Source organism: Tachypleus tridentatus, chromosome 12, assembly GCF_004210375.1.
Source record: "Tachypleus tridentatus isolate NWPU-2018 chromosome 12, ASM421037v1, whole genome shotgun sequence".
Classification (NCBI taxonomy): domain Eukaryota; kingdom Metazoa; phylum Arthropoda; class Merostomata; order Xiphosura; family Limulidae; genus Tachypleus; species Tachypleus tridentatus.
In genome coordinates this window covers 51,660,670-51,683,561 of record NC_134836.1, presented here as the reverse complement: position 1 = coordinate 51,683,561, position 22,892 = coordinate 51,660,670, and the positions used below count along the sequence as shown (strand labels likewise).

The following is a 22,892-nucleotide window of genomic DNA, read 5'->3' as shown; positions in this document are numbered from 1 at the left end:
AGGTAGCACAGTATTAATAGATGTCGAGATAGTAAAACAGTAAATTTGGTTTGATTTATTCAGAATTTCGCACAAAGCTACACGAGGGCTATCTGTGCTAGCCTTCCCTAATTAAGCACCACCCACCCGCCAACGGTTGGACTACTCTTTTTACAAACGAATAGTGGGATTGCCCGAAACATATAACGCCCCCACGGTTGACAGGGCGAGCCTGAGATTACGAGTCGAGTGCCTTAATCGCCTAGCCATGCCTGGCTCAAAGAGTGAATCGAAAAATTTATTTAAGTGTTATAAGGTATAGCTATGTCATAGTCAAACGGTTTAAAAGAATTATATATTTATATATTATTAACCATGAGCAAACCTAATAAAAGTATTCAACTGTCTTCAACGTTTTTAATAACATACGTTTAGTTTCCTTAGTTTGAATTTTAATTCTGTCTTTTGCAATTAGTTTACTCGTGACCAGTAGATAACAAGTTGGAAGTTCTGAATTTAAATTTCAAATAAAAATAAGAAAATATAAGTCTATTAAACTTTGGAAACTGGTACTATAAATATATTCACGTTCAAATGAAATCCAACAAACGGAATGAAGACATGAACTCTGAAAACGAAACAGCGACACAAATCACACTTGTAATATACAAGCTTTCAACATTTTCCATCTCACATAAATTATTGTCACGAATATATAAGCAATATCCATGTGTGAACAACTGTTTAAATAACCCAATAAACGTGTAATCACGTGTAAAGATAGCAAACATAAGGAGGCGGTGTGTGATTTGGCGCTTTAGTATCATACCGGTGCCTCAGGGACATTTCACCAAGTTAGAAGGAGAACGGAAATTTCCCTGCTGATAGAGAAGTTCCTTTAACATGAGTCTAACAGGCAGGACTGACGGAACTTAGGTTAGTTTATTAAAACACCGTCTTATAATGGTCTTTCTTTCAAGTGACAATTTAAGTGTTCTTTTTTTAGACTGGCAGAGCACTTAGGTCCTTCTTAGAAACCTCCAAGTGCTTGTTCATCTACAGTACTTGGTTCTGGGAAACGTTAAACACTATTGGTGAGTTCATTGTTTTCGTTGGACGCTTAAGGAATAACTTATCGCATTGACAGATTATAACACGAGTGATTATGATATTAGGTTTGGGATAACATGGTGACACATAATGTTATTTATTCAATTCGACAAAGTTTGTTTTAGTGTAATAGTAAAGGTATAGTGAAGCTATTATTTTGCCACTGATACATATCGATATTTCTCCACTTCCTGTTCCAATATTATTTGAATGGTGATATTACAATAGGAAGTGTACCTTCGTGCTATAAGACTGAGATATTTGTGTATTATTTAGCATATATGCAAATCGAAATGTTTACGTTCGTAAAGTTATAAAGTTATAGTACTTAAAGTATATTTCTTAGATTTAACTTTTAAACTCACATGCGTCAGCAAGATATAACATTATTATTCTGTTGGGTTTTTTTATTCATTTGTTAAAACATATAGTCGGGGCAGTAAGTTACATTCTATATACACTAAATACACATTCTATACATATTATACATACATATCAATCTGTTTTTTGTAGAAGTTTTAGACAATTTTTGTACCAGTTAATTTAAGATGTATTGTTACTAGTTTATTTCACATAAGATATTAAAGCACAGTTTTTCTTATTATGGACGATCCATATACGTGCATATAAAAAGAGATGTTTACTTTGACGAAAAGATTCACAGGCTATACGGAAAAGTTTAAAGATAATTTAACGCATGAAGATTAATTTGTTTGTTTTGAATTTCGCGCAAAGCTATACGAGGGCTATCTGCTCTAGCCGTCCCTAATTTTGCAGCGTAAGACTAGAGGGAAGGCAGCTAGCCATCACCACCCACTGCTAACTCCTGGCGTACTCTTTTACCAACGAATAGTGGGATTGACCTTAACTTTATAATGCATCCGCTGCTGATAGGGCGAGTATGTTTGGTGTGACGAGAATTCGAACTCATGACCCTCAGGTTACGAGCCGAGTGTCTCAACCACCTGGCCATGCTGGACCCCCTCCAGAAATAACCAGCCCTTGGAAACAGACAGCATATCCACATTTATCATTTAAACTTTCGAGTAAATATTAAGACAACTATTTTTATACGTTAAAAATCAAATATTGTCACTTATTTCGTGACTAGTTTCTTCTGTGGGCCTGTTTCACCTTTATTTCCTAAGACTTAGTCGACCAACACAGTTTTATTGTATTAAATATGATATAGGTTTTAAATGGTATAGAACTATTTTAAATAGAAAAAATACAATTACACATAATACTTGTTGAAACGTTTAAAGTATTTGTAGACTGTATTAGCTAAGAAAATGATAAAACACTGCTTAAAAGGGTTTTTATTCGCTGTCTAATGTATTTCTTTCTTTGAGATACACGAAATATTAGCCACAGAATGTGGAACTTATTTTACCTATATATGACATTTTTATGTGAAGTATCTTAGTTTTAATGACACTAAGAAGTCATACAAAATCAAATATTATACGAACAACATAAGAAACCCTATAGTTCTGTCACATTTGGAAGATGGACGTCCAGAGTTGTCTCAACGCCAAAACTGAGGGCTTATAATGATAAAAATCACGCATTGATCGCACAGATAGCCCATTGTGCAGCTCTGTGCTTTTTCCTCAAGTTCGCGACTCCATGCCAGTAAAAAACAACAACAACAAACTCTATGCACTTTGGGAGTTATTGGTTTGTTATAAGAACGACAGTCACATCCCACTCTACATTAACATGAGAATGTGTGTTCTATTTGGCCTGTTAGTTCAAAATTACGGAGGAGTATTCTCAGATAGACCTTCTGTAGCCTTGTCCGACATTTTGAGTATAACTCCCAAAAAACGCCCAGGTTTTCGCATTTTTTATTTTATTGTTTACCTCACCAATGACGTTAAATTTGTAAGATCAGAGAAGTTCGCATTTAATTTTGTCTGTGGTGTAATAGTTTCATAACTTATTTTCGTTTGATTATTTTATTAAAGTTTTATTGAAAAAAGAAACGTAAATAAAAATTAAGTTTCTCTACAAGTTTATAAAATTTATGTGCAATACTATTATACTTGTTTAAACTTATTATGTTTGTCAAAATTATATAATTGTCGGCTTACAACACGAAGGAAACTCTTTTAAAAACTGAAGCCATTACACTTGTTTTGATTGTTTGTTCGTTTCAGAACAAAACCACACTTGACTAACTTCTGTGTCCGCCTTCTAGGATTTAGGCCCGGCATGGCCTAATCTGAGGGTCGCGGGTTCGCATTCCCTTCGCGCCAAACATGCTCCCCTTTCAGCCATGGGGGCGTTATAATGTGACGGTCAATCCCACTATTCGTTCGTAAAAGAGTAGCCCAAGAGTTGGCGGTGGGTGGTGATGACTAGCTGCCTTCCCTCTAGTCTTACCTTGCTAAATTAGGGACGGCTAGCGCAGATAGCCCTCGACTAGCTTTGCGCGAAATTCAACAAACAAAACAAACAAACTGCTCTGTAAACTTGAGGGAAGTGAATACTTTGTTCTCTCTCACCGGTAATTATTGGTTTATAATCGCACGTGGTTTGTTGAGCTTTAACGAACATGTCAAGAGTAATCAAGAGGCTCTATGTAAACACATTGAATATTAGTTTGGATATTATGCGCAGTGTCACAAAAATCGTCACCAAGTGGTCTTAATTTTTTTAATCAAATTTGATTGTTTTCTGTCAATAAATGTGATGACTTGTTATTTTCAAGCAACTAGTTCGTGGAGATTCAAATGTTTATTATAGCCTGTGAGAGGAAAAAGTACATCATTATTAAATAAGTTATCGAAAATTGATAAATAATTCAAGATTTTCTTTGGAAGTAAAATTATTTAAAAACTGAAAACGAGCGACCTGATGCGTATCGCAGAACAGATCGGATTCGTTTTTTGTTGTTTTTTTGAAAAGACCAATTGACATATGTAATAATATTTTTCTGGATGAGCCAGTAAGAGAGAAACAAAGAATATTTGAACTTAGGCCTGACAGTAAACGAAGTGTGACTATATGCTTTAAGTATTGATTTAAAAATGTTTTCCACGTGATCATACTCGGAGTGAAATTTGTTACAGAGTCAGAGATTAACACTCTTGTTGTTATTTTAATTTTAACTTTAATTAATTTAGTTTTAATTTAACGATACATGCAAGGTCTGAAATACAATAATAAATTGACTGAAAAATGAAAACCAGGGTAAACAAGTCAAAATAATCTTGAATGGCACATTATATAAACGTCGTGCCTACTGTATATAAGTTGTGTATGAATCATAACGAAATTATTTCAATAGCGTAGCTGGGGTAGAAAGTTGTTAAAGTTACAATGCTTTTCATTATGGGATTAGCTTCATATTTACTCTATGTATGGTGCAATTTAGTTAAGCAAGTGTTTAATGAAAATGTTGAGATATGTAATGTTAAAAAACAAACGTAAACAATTGATATAACATGTTTGTTTGTTTGTTGTTAAGCACAAAGCTAAACTATGGAATATCTGTGCTGTGTATTCCGCAGGTATCTGAACCCAAATTTTAGCTATGTGAACTCTCAGGCTTAACTATGAGGTATTTTTGTATTAAGTTATGCATGTTGTTATTTTACCACAAATCTATGCAATAGCTCTGTTCCCCACAGGGAATCGAATCTCGAATTTGAGCGACGTAGGTCGGTAAATTTACCGACCGCTCACCAGGGCACTAACTTTATAGAAAGATGAAACAAAAAGTCCATAAACGTGCTTATGTGATTACATTATCCAAGTGTTTGTTACAGCCAAGGCAGCTTATTAGAATTTGAGAGTAAGCAGCCAGTCAGCAAGAGGAAAACCGTTTTAATATATGTATTCATTCCTCTGTTGTAAAAGTTTGTAATGCTTTACGTAAAGCAAAATCATAGTACATTTGTACCTATTACCTACACTTGTTTTTATGTTGTTGTTGTTTTTTTTTTACTTATTTCTCTGTACGGAAAGCATCGCGTTCTTAGGAACCTTGGTAAGAGTTAAACTGAAGACATGTTTAAAACTTACTCATTTTTAGAGTCTAATAGCTTGTTTTACTGTTAAGCCTGTATTTCTAGTGATTTAGAAAAAACAAAACAGACCAGATTTGGACCAGATTTACGAAACAGAAAAGTTCGTTCTCAGAAACTCTACAAGAAATATTTCAGCAACAACAACAAAACAAAAGATACAAGCAAGATATATAAGATATACATTTCTTTAAGGCGTTCTGCTTATTTCTTCACAAGAATACAAATAAATGATATAAACTTTTAGATATTAAACAGTAAAGAAAGAAATGCGTGCCAATGTTACAGAATACGTAATATCAACAAATTATATGTATTTTACTGTTTAATTTCAAATTATTGAGTACCATTGTCACAGGATATATATATCGCAGTATACCTACGTGTTATATATTTTAATGATTAATTTCAAATTACTCAGCACAATTGTTACAGGACAAGCAGTAATACACCTACGTGTTATATATTTTACTGATTAATTTCAAGTTACTGAGTATCATTGTTACAGAACATGTAGTAATATATTTACATGTTATATATTCTAATGATTAAATTCAAATTACCCAGTACCATTGTTATATGCAGTGGTATACCTACATGTTATATACTTTACTGCTTAATTTCAAATAACTGAGTACAGTTGTTACAGGATGTGCAGTAGTATACCTACATGATATATATTTAACTAGTTATTTCCAAATAATTGAATATCAATATTACAGGATATGTAGTAATATACCTACATGATGTATATTTAACTAGTTATTTTCATTTTGACCCACAGTGACATACCGTGTTTCTCCGATAATAAGACCTACCCTTAAAATAAGCCCTAGTGTGATTTTTGGGGATAGTTTTAATATAAGCCCTACCCTTAAAATAAGCCCTAGTTAAGAGTGGCAGGAAGAGGAAAGAAATAAAAAAAAATTAATTTATTAATTAGTTTAATAGTTAGTTAATTAGTTTGTTTAAGTATTGATCAAATTGAGTTTCTGAATGTTTTTCGTAATTTCTATTTATTTAGAGGTCTTATAATTTTTACTTTGTAACTTCATTTTTTTAATATATCAAAATAAGACATCCCCCGAAAATAAGCCCTAGTGTCATATTTTGGAGTCAAAATTAATATAAGCCCTGTCTTATTTTCGGAGAAACACGGTAGTAGTATATTTGCAGACTTACAACACTAGAATCTTGGTTTCGACAGCCGTGGTGGGCAGAGCACAGATAGCCCATTGTGTAGTTTTTTTCCTTAAATAAGAACCAGTAAACAAAGAACAATTTCATTTCTTAAAGAAATAATCTAAACTTTAGTCAATAATAACAGCATCAGTTGTTGTATTTAGAAGGTTGTTTGGTTTGGTTTTGGAATTTCACACAAAGGTATTCGTTGGCTACCTGTACCAGCCGTCAGGAATTTATAAGTAATAAACTAGAGGAGAGGCAGATGGTCAACGCCACCCAGTCTTTGGGTTCCTCTTTACCAACTAATAACGGAATTGACTGGTGTATAATAAGGCTTCCACAGTTAAAAGGACGGTATTTTTCGATGACAGGATTTGAGCTCTCGCGGTCTGTAGGTTGCGAATCTAGCGCTCAAACAATTAGGTCATGTCAAAAGACCTATTTATAATATAAGTCAATATCTTCGGTTTCCTTCTCATACAACACATGATATTTCTTGGTATATAAATTCAGCTGTATTTCCTATCTAGTTCGACTAGGTACAGCTTGTGTTAATGATAGCTTGTGTGTTGACGACAGGAATTAAACCATTTATGTTAATTGTTTTTGTTTGTTCTTCGTGCGTGTGTTTGTGAGGGAGAGAAGAAACAAGTCTATTGTTAGGTTTTATTCACTAGTCCTAATTTATAGTGTTATCCGTCAAAATCAATTTTGAGGTCACTTCAGTTTATTGTCTTCAAGTGCCATTATTAATACCATAGTATCTCCACCTCCCATCTACAGTGGCACAGCAGCATGTCAGCAGACTTACAACGCTAGAATCCTGGTTTCGATACTCGTGATGAGCAGAGCACAGATAGCCCATTGTGTAGCTTTACGCTTAATTACAAACAATGATAATATTATTTATATAATACTTTATATTATTCAGTAAACGAACAGTCCGATCTACTGAATAATAACGAATTATTGTTTCTCAAACACTCTCTTAATAAACAATAACATAAATGTCTAAATTATATACATATATATATATTAGGGTGCGTCAAAAAACAAAATGTTGTGACACTCAGTCGCTCGCTTATAATTTGATTCCATTCAATGAAAAAAATATGCTAGCGTAAAAATCAATCCAATACATTAATATTTAGGGGTTGCGCAATGCGCACAAAATAACAACGTGCTTCCGGAACCAAACGAAAAGTTGGCATTAGTGAAAGGTTAGCTTCGGCTTTAGACAGAACCCAGATCAGTGACCGAAAAGCCGCGCAAATTTTGCTTCCTTTTGCAGCTCATATTGGACATAATATCGAGGATCTTGCCATTAGCCAAAGTTCCATAAGGAGGAAACGAATTACTAACCGTACTCTTCTAGCAGCTGAATTGAAAGAAAGTGTTTCTCCAAACGTTCCTTTGACATTACATTGGGATGGTAAGCTGATGCCTGACTTGGTTGGCAGAGAGAAGATCGAACGTTTGGCAATTTTAGTTTCAGGTGAAGGTGTAGAGAAGATTCTTTCAGTGCCCAAGATTGATAGTGGGGATGCAAATTCAGTAACTTCTGAGATCGGATCAGTTTTAGTAGAATGGAATGTAAAAGACAGAATTAAATCGCTTTGCTTTGACACCACGGCGACCAATACAGGATCCAAATGTGGCGTCTGTCTGAGGATTGAAATGTTACTTGAACGTGAGCTCTTGCACCTTGCCTGTAGACATCACATTTTGGAGATTCTTCTGAGCGCTGTATTCTCTACTCTCGTGATAGAGACATCAAAAAGTCCAGATATTACTTTGTTTTTAAGCTTTAGAGATTGTTGGCCTAAAATTAATAAAACTAAGTACATAACAGCAGTAGAAGCAATGCCACTCCGAATACAGCCTTGGAAGGACGATATTATTCAATTTTGTTAGAATCTCCTTCAATCTCATCAACCACGGGACGATTATAAAGAGCTCTTGGAATTATCTGTCATTTTTCTTGGATCTCTTCCACACGGACGTTCTTCAGTTTCTTTCCGTACTTCTGGTGCTGTACGTCGTGCACGGTGGATGGCTCGAGCAATATATTCTCTAAAAATTTGGATGTTCCAAGAATGAGTTTGGTAGACTGCAACCACGGCCTGCTTCATCTCGTGTTTCATTTGACGCACATTTCTGCAGCAAACTTGGCAATTTGTGTGTCTTTATAACTAAACATTACTTGCTCTCATGGTTTACAGCTAAGGATGCTTCCCTGGCAGCTCGAAGGGACCTTACACTACTCAAGGAACTTGCATTGTATGAAAATCATATGATTAAGGACGTTGGTACAAAGGCAATGAATCGGCATTTATGGTATTTATCTGAGGTTGCAGTTGGGCTTGCGCTCTTTGATGACGGTGTAACGAATAGCGACAAACTCAAGATGGTCTCAAATATGAATACCGTGAAAGGATCTCCTAGGCCAACTCCACGTTTAACAGTTGATGCTGCAAGCAATGCTGTTTCCAGAAAACTTCCAGATTTTTTTACCTCGGCAACGAAGAAAATTTTCTACCATCTGGATATTAGTAGCGCATTTTTATCATTACCACCGAAAGAGTGGAGCGCCTCCGAAGAGTACAAACAAGGAAAGGACAGAGTAAAGATTGTTTTGGAATTTCGCACAAAGCTACTCGAGGGCTATCTGTGCTAGCCGTCCCTAATTTAGCAGTGTAAGACTAGAGGGAAGGCAGCTAGTTATCACCATCCACCGCCAACTCTTGGGCTACTCTTTTACCAACGAATAGTGGGATTGACCGTCACTTTATACGCCCCCACGGCTGGGAGGGCGAGCATGTTTGGTGCGACCGGGATTCGAACCCGCGACCCTCGGATTACGAGTCGCACGCCTTACGCGTTTGGCCATGCCAGGCCCAGAGTAAAGAAACTTTTTGTGACAAATGATGCAGCTGAAAGAGGAGTAGCTTTAATTCAACAGTTTACATCAAAGGGCCGCACCAAGAACGAAGATCAATTTCAGTATATGATTCAGGTGGCAGAAGAACATCAGCGAACATAATGCGAAGGGGGCAGGCAAGATAAAACTTCAATAAAATAAATTTTTCTTTCAAGTTTTTATGTTTTTGCTAATTGTATAATCAATAAATATTAAATAATTTAATTACCATTAAAAATGTAATGTAGGGTAAATTTAAGAAAAATAGTGAACTTTGCGAGGGATGCGCGACCCCTAAGTACTTTGCGATTGAAATGAAACTTTGTCTATGTTCTTTTCTCATGCAGTGGCACGGGCCTGGCATGGCCAAGCGCGTAAGGCGTGCGACTCGTAATCCGAGGGTCGTGGGTTCGCGCCTGCGTCGCGCTAAACATGCTCGCCCTCCCAGCCGTGGGGGTGTATAATGTGACGGTCAATCCCACTATTCGTTGGTAAAAGAGTAGCCCAAGAGTTGGCGGTGGGTGGTGATGACTAGCTGCCTTCCCTCTAGTCTTACACTGCTAAATTAGGGACGGCTAGCACAGATAGCCCTCGAGCAGCTTTGTGCGAAATTCCAAAACAAACAAACAAACAAAACATGCAGTGGCACAACTGAGCAACTGAGCAAAAAAATTGGGACATTTTAATTTTTATCCTTTATCCACTGACGCACCCTAATATATATCATAGAACAATACGCAAGGAATTGAGGTAAATTACAAAACAAAAATAAGTAAAATAACAATTTATGTAAGAAAATCTATACAAATCAGTTCTGTTCATAAAACTGCGTTACGATGTAAAAATGTACGCACGCACACAACACATACACATCTTTATATGTGTATTTAATGCGCCGTTAAGAAATATTACGGTAGCATTTAAAACCATTATTTCTTAAAACACATAGGATTTTTAAAACTAGAATCATACGTTTTTTAAACCATTAATATGTGATATAAAATGTTTTCCACTTATATTTTAGGCCTAAATGATGATTGGTTTCGCAAATCCCTCAATCGAAAGTTTAGACTATTGTCGTTACCCACGTGTAAGTCGATCCGTCGTTTCTCATCGGAAGCGCCCCCTGCAATCCAATCGTGGCAACTACCCTCGTTTTCAGTACACGAAAAGATTGCCACCATCTGAAGTTACAAAGTTTGAACTACTCTTGCAAAGGATTTAGCAATGTAAAGAGTCAAGAGACGCGCTATACCATCTGCGTTTGATGTTGTCCACGAAGCCACACGATGGGCTATCTGTTTTCTGCTCACCGCAGCACAAACCTACGCAATGGGCTGTCTCTTTTCTGCCCACAACGAGTATCAAATCGTAACATTTAAATTACTTTTGAAAAATAATTATCAATATTACGAATCAGCAGATCTGCTGTGTTAACCTAAATCTGTCGTCATTGAGCATATATGATGTCAGTGGCGACAGCTAAAGTGTGTATGACACAGTTAGAGTACATACAATGTTAAACATATCTCAGAACGGCTGGTTTTGTGTCAACACTTTTGCTAAGAAAGCAGAGAACAACGTTTGAACCTTCCTAGGTCATCTTCTTTGTTAACCAGGAGATTGAAACGTTGTTCTCTGCTTTATTAATAAAAGGTTTATATTTTTATTTTAATACATTTTTATTTACAATGAGTTTCTCGTCATCAAGAATATACAGTTAGATGGGGTTACATACAGATGGCCAAAGGTCGTAATTAAAACAAATAAAGATAACATTTACAGTGTTATTTACACATATACATGTTTCAAATAAACTTTAAAACAATTTTTTGCTTTCCAGATACTGTGTAGGATTAGTTTATAATTTGCCAAGAAATGTGTTTTAACACGGTTATTGAAAAGGACGTGCGTGAGTTAAAATTTCATTAATGTTGGGGTTATTTAGTTTTATAGCCCTGTATTTATTTTTATTGTTGTTTTTAATATCGTATAATATATATCTATACTGTAGAACAATTGAAACAATGTGTTTGTAACATTGTTGCTAAAACAAAGTAAAATTCATAGTTATTTAAATTAGGTGTCTGAACTGAAATGGAACTTATGTTATACAGAGTCTTGTTCGTTGCGACTCGTAATGATGCGAATTAGCCGTGGGGCGTTAAAACGGTCAATCCCACTCACTATTCGTTGGTAAAAGAGTAGCCCAAGAGTTGGCGGTGGGTGGTGATGACTAGCTGCTAGTCTTACACTGCTAAATTAGGGACGGCTTGCACAGATAGCCCTCGAGTAGCTTTGTGCGAAATTCCAAAACAAACAAACAGAGTCTTGTTTGTTACTTTGATGCGAATTACAAAACTGAAATGTTCTAAGTTGTCTGCTAGTTATGGTTAGACCTCAAATGAATAATCTTAACATTTATTGCATATAAAGAGCATCAGTGTGTTGTTAATGAAACTTAGGACTGCTTTAAACCACAAGCACAAATGCTTAGATAACACTGTGTAACAAAATTTGTACTTTTTCTTGTTTCTGATCAGGAAGTGTTATTTCCAAATTGTTTATGCCTAAAGTAAATGGAAAAGACCTATTTTTCTCTTGAGACTTCGCTTTTGTGACCTGGAAGCGTATAACGAAAACATGATGGGAGACTATATTTGGGGGCTGATATGTGAAAGTGATTTACATTACAGTCTCAAATCTCGAAAAACTACTCACTTCTAAACATTTTTGTATAACTTCAGTATAAATACATGTAAATCTTGATTCATATGTTGTTTTATTTGGATCTTATGTAAATGAAAATGTGCAAATTTGTCCGTTTGTATATAGAAAACAAGTTAATTTCTAAATTTCATTATCCAGGTCACAAGGGTAGAGCTTGAAGGGAATAATTGCCATTTTCTGTACTTTTACAACATAAGCAATTAAGAAATAACACATACTATCCAGGAACAAAATTTGTGTTGCATAGTGTTATTGTGTTATTGTGCAAAACAACTAAATCATCATCCACGTCACTTGTTGGTTCTCACTCACAGCTGTTATGATGTGTATCTGTTTGGGGATTTGTTCAAATGTTCAGAGCCGCAACTAAATGACACGTTAACATAGAAATATAGAAACAGATTTCTTAAGTTAAGTAGATTTTTCACAAAGTAGCAATATTATTTATACAGATGTGTCGTGCTTTATCATGTAAGTAGATAACAGCCATATATTCATTTAATTAAAGTCAGTAACTATATGCCACTCAACTTTGATACAGAAACATGATTCTCGGGCAATGGTGAAATTATTGTGTAGACACGAGTAAGTATCAGCGCGGAATACTACACTTAATGCCACACTTTATAGGGACTATATGTTATTACTCTTTGTAATTCCATACGCTGGTACAATTGGCTTATCTTAATTTCAAATATTTTGTGTTCTACAGCGAGGACAAAAATCTAGTTTTCTGTCGCAAATTCCTTGCGTTTTCCCCACAAAGACGCTGGTTTGCCGAATGTGAAGACACATGAAACTAGCACACCATTTAACTTCAGCTCCAAACACAATAACTGTCAATCAGCGTTGTGTGTTTTTTGTTTTTTAAACAGTATATAAACCTACGAGCTCCATCAAACTTCTCACAGACACAACAAAGCAATTATTCTCTCACCGATGATGATGCTATGTGTGATAAACAAACAGCTACTTGACCATCTAATAAATATATTTTTTTCTTGGTGTTAATAAACCATTGTCTTACGAACGCTTAAGTTTGTTTGTTTGTTTATTTTTTGAATTTTACGCCAAACTACACGAGGGCTATCTGCGCTAGCTGTCCCTAATTTAGCACTGTAAGACTAGAAGGAATACAGCTAGTCATCACCACCCATCGCCAACTCCTGGGCTACTCTTTTAACAACGAATAGTAGGATTGATCGCCGTATTATAACGCCTCCACTGCTGAAGGAGCGAGCACGTTTGATGTGACGGGGATTCAAACCCGCGACCCTCAGATAACGAGTCGATTGCCTTAACCACCTGCCTATGCCGGGCCTCGAACAATAAATAGCTTACAGTCGAGTAGACTTTTCACCATTATCTCTTCCTGTTCCTAAAGTTTTCAAGTCATATGTTTTCCACATCAATTTCCTTTATATTTGTAAGTCTCTTCATAGCACAATTACATATCGGTAAATAGAAAACTGCCCTTTTGCTTACAATGAGATATAAATTAAACCCACAAAAAAAACTACTTACCGTAAACTTTAATGCACGATAAATATACCAGCTCTTTGAAAAACTTGCTGTTTGATACATAGGCTTACTTTATATGGATTTAATTCTTCAATTATTAATAGCTATGTTTGTGTATCAAAATCACTTTCTTTTAGAATTTTCGCGCAAAACTAAATAAGGGCTATCACATAGAGCAGAAGGAAGCCAACTACCTAAGCTGAAAGATGATAACTACCTAAGCTAAAGGAAGACAACTATCTACACTGAAGAAGGGCAGCTACCTAAACTAAAGGAAGACAACTATCTAAGCTGAAGGATATTTAAACTGAAGGAAGACAACTATTTAAGCTGAAGGAAGACAATTATTTAAACTGAAGAAAGAGAACTATCTAAACTGAAGGAAGACAACTGCCTAAACTGAAAGAAGACAACTGCCTAAATTGAAGAAAGAGAACTACCTAAACTGAAAAAAGACAACTACCTAAACTGAAGAAAGAGAACTATCTAAACTGAAAGACGACAAGTACCTAAACTGAAGGAAGACAACTACTTAAACTGAAGGAAGACAACTACCTAAGCTAAAGGAAGACAACTATCTACACTAAAGAAGGGCAGCTACCTAAACTGAAGGAAGACAACTATCTAAGCTGAAGGAAGACAATTATTTGAACTGAAGGAAGACAACTATTTAAGCTGAAGGAAGACAATTATTTAAACTGAAGAAAGACAAGTACCTAAACTGAAGGAAGACAACTGCCTAAACTGAAGAAAGAGAACTACCTAAACTGAAGAAAGAGAACTATCTAAACTGAAGAAGACAAGTACCTAAACTGAAGGAAGACAACTACCTAAACTGAAGAAAGAGAACTATCTAAACTGAAGGAAGACAAGTACCTAAACTGAAGGAAGACAAGTATCTAAGCTGAAGGAAGACAACTATCTAAGCTGAAGGTAGACAATTATTTAAACTGAAAGAAAACAAGTACCTAAACTGAAGAAAGAGAACTATCTAAACTGAAGGAAGACAAGTACCTAAACTGAAGGAAGACAAGTACCTAAACTGAAGAAAGACAACTACCTAAACTGATATTAATGTCTGGTCAAACAGTGAGATATCACTGTTATTTTTATAATACACGCATAGATTTACAGTCAGGGCATACTAACTATTAGGCTACACCTAGCCCAGTAATTTTTTCCTCTATAGTGTAATAATATTTACATTAATATACCTGGTAAGCAGGTAAGTTTAGTTATATGATGGTAGTTTAAAATGTGTATAGGTATGTGTACAATACATACATATGTATACATACAGTGTGGTTAATAACTGATAACATATGTAAAGTGATTAATTTAAAGTTGATAATTTACTAAACGACATTTTACACATAACATGGAATTATGGGAAGATTAATCCTGCAAGTGGTCAAATTGAAACCCTTTGCTGTTCACACAGCTCTGGAGACCTCCTGTTACCCTTCTACAAGTTTTCTGACACACGTCTGTCCGTCCACCTAGTGTTATAAATACGTCTGTGATATATCCTTTCATATCGTTTTTTATTGTTTGTTTGTTTCTTTTGAATTTCGCACAAAGCTACACGAAAGCTATCTGCGCTAGCGATCCCTAATTTAGCAGTGTAAGTCTGGAGGTAAGGCAGCTAATTATCACTACTCGCCACCAACTCTTGTGCTACTCTTTTACCAACGAATAGTGAGATTGACTTACACATTGTAACGCCCCCACGGCTGAAAGGGCGAGCATACTTGGTGTGACGGAGATTCGTACCCTCGACCATCGGATTACGAGTTGAGTGCCTTAACCACCTGGCCAGTTCGGGCATTTTTTCTTTCATTTCGTCAACGTTCAGTGATTTCCTACTTCGTCCTTAAGCACTTCCCAGTATTGTATTCCTGTACTGCTGGGTCATTCTGTACACATGCATATATAGATATATATTAAAACATCTGATATCGTAATTCCTATAAACTTTAAGATTAGGAAAGTAAACATCTATATTTTTGGGCTTTCATTTTTTCACACTTTATTATTTACTATCGTTTACATCATAAGGTTTTTTTTCTGTCTGGAAATAACATTTTGGAAGGTAAGGTGTGAAGTGGAGACCATCTTTGCTACAAAACACATTGAATTACGTAACGATTACAATAACGTACTTTAAATAAGATATCTTTTGACGGATAAAATAAACACTTGTTGACTTGTTGTATTGATAACCAATCTCCTTTCATGTTACAAAACTTTAAGTATTAGCAACACGATATTCATTTAACCTTTTATTCAATTCATTTTATTCAAGGTTATTTCTAATGTAAAGTTACTGACAATAGGTAGAATTACTCCAAACCGGAATAGCTCAGATACACTTGGTGAAACAAACAACAGGTTGGGTTAGACTTTGTTTTTTTAATCACCCTATGATCACTTTAATTGATTGTTTTGTTGTTAAGCTCTACCTATCTCGGGCAATTGGTCAACAACACTTACCGCCAACTCTTGGGCTACTGTTGTGTGACTGAATAATGGGATTTGACTGTCACTCTTATAGCATAGACATGGATCCATAGTATGGAACATTTTTTTAATAAACGAGGTTTGAACCATGAACCCTCGGATTCAAAGTTTTATCATGGCAGGTATAGCGCTACATCCAGCCCCACATCACTAGACACAAATAGTACAGATCCTGAAGGTTGTAATTCAGAAAAAAGGAAAAACATTTGATACAATAGTTCATCTAAGCACACTTTGTGCCATTTGATACAATTGTTTATTCAAGCACACTAGTGATCCTTTTAATACGATAGTGCATATAAGCATACTAGCTCGCCATTTGATACGGTAGTTAATATAACCATACTAGTGCGACATCTGATACAATAGTTCATCTAAATACAACAGTGCACCATTTGATATAATAATGCATCTAAGCACACTTGTACACGATTTGATACAATAGTTAACAGTGTGCGCCATTTAATACAATAGTTTATCTAAGCACACGAGTAACACATTTGATACAATTCTTTATCTAAGCACACTACTGAATAATTTGATACGATAGTTTATATGAACACACTTTTTCCTTTTACACATTCACCTCTTACACGTGAACATTTTATTCATTTTGTGAGACCTCGTGTGAAACTATTCTGTGGCAAAATGAAATGGTTTAGCTCGTGAGAATGAAGAACGATACAAACAACATTACTATGAAAAACGAATCACTTTATATTATCATGTTGTTTTAACATTGCTCATCTGGAAACAAACGAAGAAACAAATCTGCTTTTCACTGGCACCTGTCCTACTTATCGTTGTTTATGGGGTGTCGAAAGACAGAAAACTCCCGAAAACCAAGAAACATTGCAATGTAGGCCATTTGTTGGAAGATTCAACACCACCACTCTCCGTCACATTAGGGAGAGTATGTTGCCAATTAGGATCGTATTGAGACTACCCACATAGTGTGTAAGAATATTTGTTCACGAGCCAATTTTCCCGACCCTCCATGGGATGACGCATTTCTTCAACTGATGAGTATGTAGGGACGAGTTTCTTACCATGTTTCTTCCGGGCAGCCAGATCATACAGGCTGTAACTTACACTCTTTAATCTGATATGTGTAATCTGAGGGTCGCGGGTTTGAATCCCCGTTGCACCAAACGTTGCTCGCCCTTTCAGCCGTGGGGGCGTTATAATGGTACGGTCAATCCCACTATTCGTTGGTAAATATCAATGACCACGCTTCACATTTTCAGCTTTGAACAAGTTATAAAAGAAACATCCAGTTGTTCTATCGGGTAAGAAGAGCCATAAAGACAGCAGGGTTGCTAATTATTTACCCCGCCTCTATGGTCATTATCGAATTAGGGTTGGCTATACATGAATCTTGGGGTCTGTTATTTAGCCGATTAATCCACGTGTCGCAAAATCAGCGGTTAAATAAGGGCTGGATGGTCCGGCAAAGCGCTATGTCTCTTCAGGTTTTAAGCTATTAGGTTTCTCTGGTCTTGTGGTCGAAAGGAACTTGTAGTGTGTTGTGCTACGTTCTGTGCTATTATCAAGTGGCTCACAAAAAGGTGCTCCACCTCTTTTAAAATCCCAGGTTGGCCACTGGACATAAAGGAGTTATTCGGGTTTTAAATACCAAATACTTTCATAACTGTTTCAAATGTTTTCATGAAGGTGCTATTAGGTTTAAAATCACCAAGTACTTTCATATCTTCTTTTAAATGTTTTGACAAAGATGCTGTTCGGGTTTAAATCACGAAGTACTTTCAAAACTGGTTTCAAATGTTTTTAATATGGGTGTGATTTGGGTTAAAAATCCCAAGTACTTTCATAACTTTTTCAAAATTTTTCATAAAGGTGCTATTCGGGTTAAAAATACAAAGTACTTTCATAACTGTTTCCAAACGTTATTGCACTTCGATATAAAAATTAACGCATTTATTGTAATAAATTACTTATTTTATCTGTGTTCATATTACAACACTTTAAACAGAAGACAAATACATAATCCATCTTCATTCACAGACAAATAAGTAGAGAAAATTTACAAAAAGTTATTGTAGCGAAATGTGCGTCTTGTCTGTCATATGTACACATATCCGTAAAGTAAGCCATTTGAACAACGTACGAAAGAATGTACATTTTGTGTTACACGGTTGTTCCTTGCATGACCAATAAACTGACGTGTGCTGCTTGTAAAACACGAGAACAATAATTAATACTAATTTATTTATATTTATTGTTTCAAAGGGTAAATGTTACATTTCACACTAAATTATTGTTAATTGTATAAGTTGATAAACGTAGATAAGAAAAATGATACAGACTTCAAGGGCTATACATTTTTTTTTCAACAATTTAAAGCTCTGGTGGTGGTACTTTGACTAACCTTTTACTAAATATAGTCGTTATGGTTGGTGGTCCATACGGTCAACTAAGACTAATTATTTGTTAGTGAGTACTTTAATTTTTTTTATATTAATAAACAAACAATCATAAGACTTACGAGGTCGTGTAGGCTGCTAACAACAACAATGGTCAACAACCGATCGCCACAACCAAATCTGAAGTACAAGTTAAAATGGCCCAGCGTGGCCAGGAGGTTAAGGCACTCGACTCGTAATCCGAGGGTCGAGGATTCGAATCCTCGTTACAACAAACAAACTTGCTCTTTCAGCCATGGGGGCGCTATAATTGACAGTCAAAACCATTATTTGTTGATAAGAGAGTAGCCCAAGAGTTAGCGTTGGGTGGTGATGACTAGCTGCCTTCCCTCTAGTTTTACACTCCTAAATTAAGGACGGCTAGCGCAGATAGCCCTCGTGCAGCTTTGCGCGAAATTCAAAAACAAGCAAACAAGTTAAAACACGTCTGGACAAACATGAGTTTCATTATGATACATGAAATGTGCGTACATATTAGGTTGTTTGTTCATTCTTAAACACGGTTACTTCAGGCTACAATATTTTATCACTGATTTGGGAACACTCAAATGACATAACTTGCTAATAATTTCAATGTTTTCCCAGTGAATATATATATGTGTGTCTATGTGTTGGCACATAAGTATTGAAAGTTAAAAATGACAGCACTCTTAAATATGAACAAATTAAAATTTTGAAATTCGTTGCGTAAATAATTAGAGATGAAATATGATTGTAATTTTACACCAAGCTAGTCAGTAAAGTAATCCCTTCCTTCTTCAATACTAAGCGACAAGTTTAAAGGCTGTTAATGTTACATATCGGGTTTTGATCCCCGGTGATCAGAGCACGGATGACTCATTGTGTAACTTTGTGCTGGGTTTTGATTCATTGTGTAACTTTGTGCTTAACCACAAACAGTAAACTGTAAAGCACAGAACATCGATGAACAAGTATGTTTTAAATAGGAAATCATAAATAAATCTGATAGATCACTAAAGCTATATTCAGAAAGAAATTGTTATAAACAACTTATATCGTATATTTTAGAGAAAAGTAATACTGATATAGTTATGTAAACAAAATCAAAAGGAAGGACTGCGTTAGAAACAGAAAACCCAAACTTCTGACTAATTATATTAGTTTTTATAAGTTAAAAAAACAAGCTGAAACAAAAATAAATTAAAAATAATAAACAAAAAACGCTGCAATGATTAAAAGGATCCCAGGGTACAAGTTACAATATGGGATATAAAATGTACCCTAGGTTTTATAGGTAACTGTGGAGGTAGGACCCATATTGCGGTGGGGATACACCGCCTATCTGTCTTAACCTCCATTTGCCAGTCTTATATAAAGAAATAAAATAAAGGAGTAGCAATAGATATAGAAATAGAAATTAGGAAAGCGAGATGTGGTGGCTCGATCTCATAACGTCCCACATCTAGATATAAATATTGATCACCCACATGGCCAAGTGAATAAGACCCTCGACTCGTAATCTGAGGGTCGCGGGTTCGAATCCCCGTCGCACCACACATGCTCAGCCGTATGGGACGTTGTAATGTAACGGCCAATCCCGCTATTCGTTGGTAAAAAGTAGCCCAAGGGTTGGCGGTGAATGGTGATAACTAATTGCCTTCCCTCTAGTCTTACAATGCAAAATTGTGGACGACTTCCTAGTATAGTCAAATATTAGAAATCTAGATTCTTTGTTAAACCACTGACGAAATGATATCCATGCTGGTTTGTGACAAAACAGACGCTATAAATCATAAATCAGTATCTAATATACATATTTCTTTCAGACTGACATTATAATGGTCCCTTAAAGAAGAACAAATAAGAGTTGAAATAGAGTCATGTTCAGCAAATATGTTAGCCATCTGAAATTAATCTAGTTTATCCACTTCTTCCATTATTAACAGGTAAAACCATTGAGTACAAAGTCGATTAACCGTTATGTTACATTTGCAAACATTCGTTCACGTTTCAACATTTGAAAATTAAAATATGTTGTGTCAAATGTAAGTTGGAAATATGAAATCTTGAAATTGTGTTTGTGTTATAGATATTTCACTTCCACGTTGACGTGCGAAGATACATAATGTATTTACGTGACAAAGGTCCTCGCTTTTTATCATTTCACTGTGTTACCAGAAGTCCAAGGCTTAAAGGATTTTCACGCTAGTAGAAGGATTTAATTAATGTGAAAAGTATCTGTGAAAGCGGAGTTGCAACATTGAATCTGAACGATGAAGTGCTGGACGAACACAAAGAGGAGAATTTCTAGAAACTGAATCATAACTTCTCTCAAATCCAGCTCGTTGGAACTCTTCATCAGGAGAAATCCACTTTGGAAATAGCTGGGAATACAGCCAAAGACAGGAAGGATGCGAACAGTTCGTAATATTGTGCAAAAAAGGTTGAGGCATCACATGTGGACCAGTGAAAAAAAACACGATAGATGTCTTTTTGTGTGATATTAGCGTGAAATTTGATGGATTCCACCAAAATGGTGGTCGATGAGGAACGTTAAAAGAAGTCATTGTGTCTTATAGTAGCATGCTGTCAGTTTCCATGTCCAAAACCGCTCTTGGTGGTAACCAGAAACTTGTTATTGTAACCTCAATCGAATCTCTGAAAAATATCCAATCAGTGTGCAGTAAAAGCAGTGAGAAATACCGTAACGAAAATAAAATGTAGATTAATTACAACTGAAAGGAATATGTAATTTCAAATGAATTTTAGAATTGCAGGAAATTAATTATATTTCACAGTGAGCTAAATACAAACATATAATCCTAGAAATAAAGAATTATTAATAATTTTAAAATACCACAGTGTCTCTTTAACGCATTATAATGATATCTGTGACAAAACATCGTGTAATTGTAATAACATCCAGCCAACCAAAATCTGAGATGTAATGTTATTGATATTTATCAACGACAGCATATATACAATTTTATTAACATTCAAACCATTAATGATTAATTTGTGTGTGTGCGTATTTACAAAGATCACGACCATTTCGAAAACAACAAACGTGTTCACTGATCACATAAATTTGTATTTTATATTATCTGTCGTAAAAAGTACACTAAATTGTACCCGTTGATGAATTATTATGTATAAATACCAATGAAATGTGCTTAATTTAACATAAACTGATAACACGTGTAGCAGAAATACCTAAGGTCTGCTATTTAAATGAACATAACGATGTCAGAGAGCAAGAAAGGCAATCTGATCGTGCTATGTCAACTTGCAAAGCTTTTTATACCTTCAAACTCCAAATGTAGAATGTGTTATCATATACGAAATGTGATAGTACTGAAAACGTATGAACAATGAGGAAACTATATTGTGAACAAACAGATATGTTAAAGATGGTCCAGACGTAACAATACTGACGTTTGAAAATTAAACCATTTTAATCTAACTTTTCACTTTGTTTCCAGTCTCTGTTTTTCACCCTACCTTTCCATTTCTGTGACTCGGGAAGAACCCTTAAATCCCTTTGCGAAAGGATTGTTGTCAATTTCCTGTTTTGTAATCTGACAAAACACAGCTTTTTCAACAAAGGATTAGTATTGCGTAGCTTAAAAACATGACAACTTTTCAAATTCAAAACGCAAAACGTTAAATTATCCAAGAATGATAGATTTATTAATCAAACGTACGGGTACTTTCTTACGGTAAGTGTTCCCAGTTATGTCTAAATCTGTTCTTGTATATTTAGATATAATAATTAGAACAAAATATGAAAAAACGTGTGTTTGTGTGTGTGTGTTTTCTTATAGCAAAGCCACATCGGGCTATCTGCTGAGCCCATCGAGGGGAATCGAACCCCTAATTTTAGCATTGTAAATCCGTATACATAATGAAAAAGGAATCAGAAAATTAACTACATTTCATATCGTCGCTAAATGTACAGTTTTTGTTTGTTTTATATGATAGTGTAAACCAGAAAAAAAATGGCTAATAAACATTGACCTCACTGTAACCGTGGTAACCTTCACAGAATTGCGTTATTCTAACAATAATATTGATAACAATTATATTATTGGAAGTTCGTTTTAATGAAACTATATATATACATATAAATAAATTTAATATTGATTATGAAAATTGTGTACTGAATAGTAATGTTTCTGGACTATATTTATCTAGCGGAAAGCTAAACAAAGGCTGTCCGCGCTTTATTTAATCCAGAAGGATAACGAGCCCCAGATTTCAGCATTGTAAATCCTTACGTTGGCCCACCAGAAGACAAGTTCTTCTTTTAAAAATGCAAACTGTTATAAGAAACATTAATTTGAGAGACTGCTACTTGTTTTTATAAATGAAAATATAAATGAAGTTCTAATAAGTATGTATTTGGCAAAACATGGCAAGGTAGTTCGGGCGCTCGACTCATAATCAGAAGGTCGAGGTTTCGAATTCCCGTCACACCAAACTTGCCGT

The 22,892-nt window shown here is 35.3% G+C and overlaps 2 long non-coding RNA genes across 2 annotated transcripts in view; both read left to right on the top strand.

Annotated features, from left to right (window-relative positions):
• LOC143233316 (uncharacterized) overlaps window positions 1-22,892 on the top strand; it is a 97,463-nt gene that overhangs the window by 60,402 nt on the left and 14,169 nt on the right. The gene's annotated exons all lie outside the window — the stretch shown is intronic.
• LOC143233317 (uncharacterized) lies at window positions 811-21,259 on the top strand. The gene is made up of 2 exons (XR_013018097.1): window positions 811-1,073; window positions 20,494-21,259. It is a non-coding gene; the product is annotated as an uncharacterized LOC143233317 (long non-coding RNA).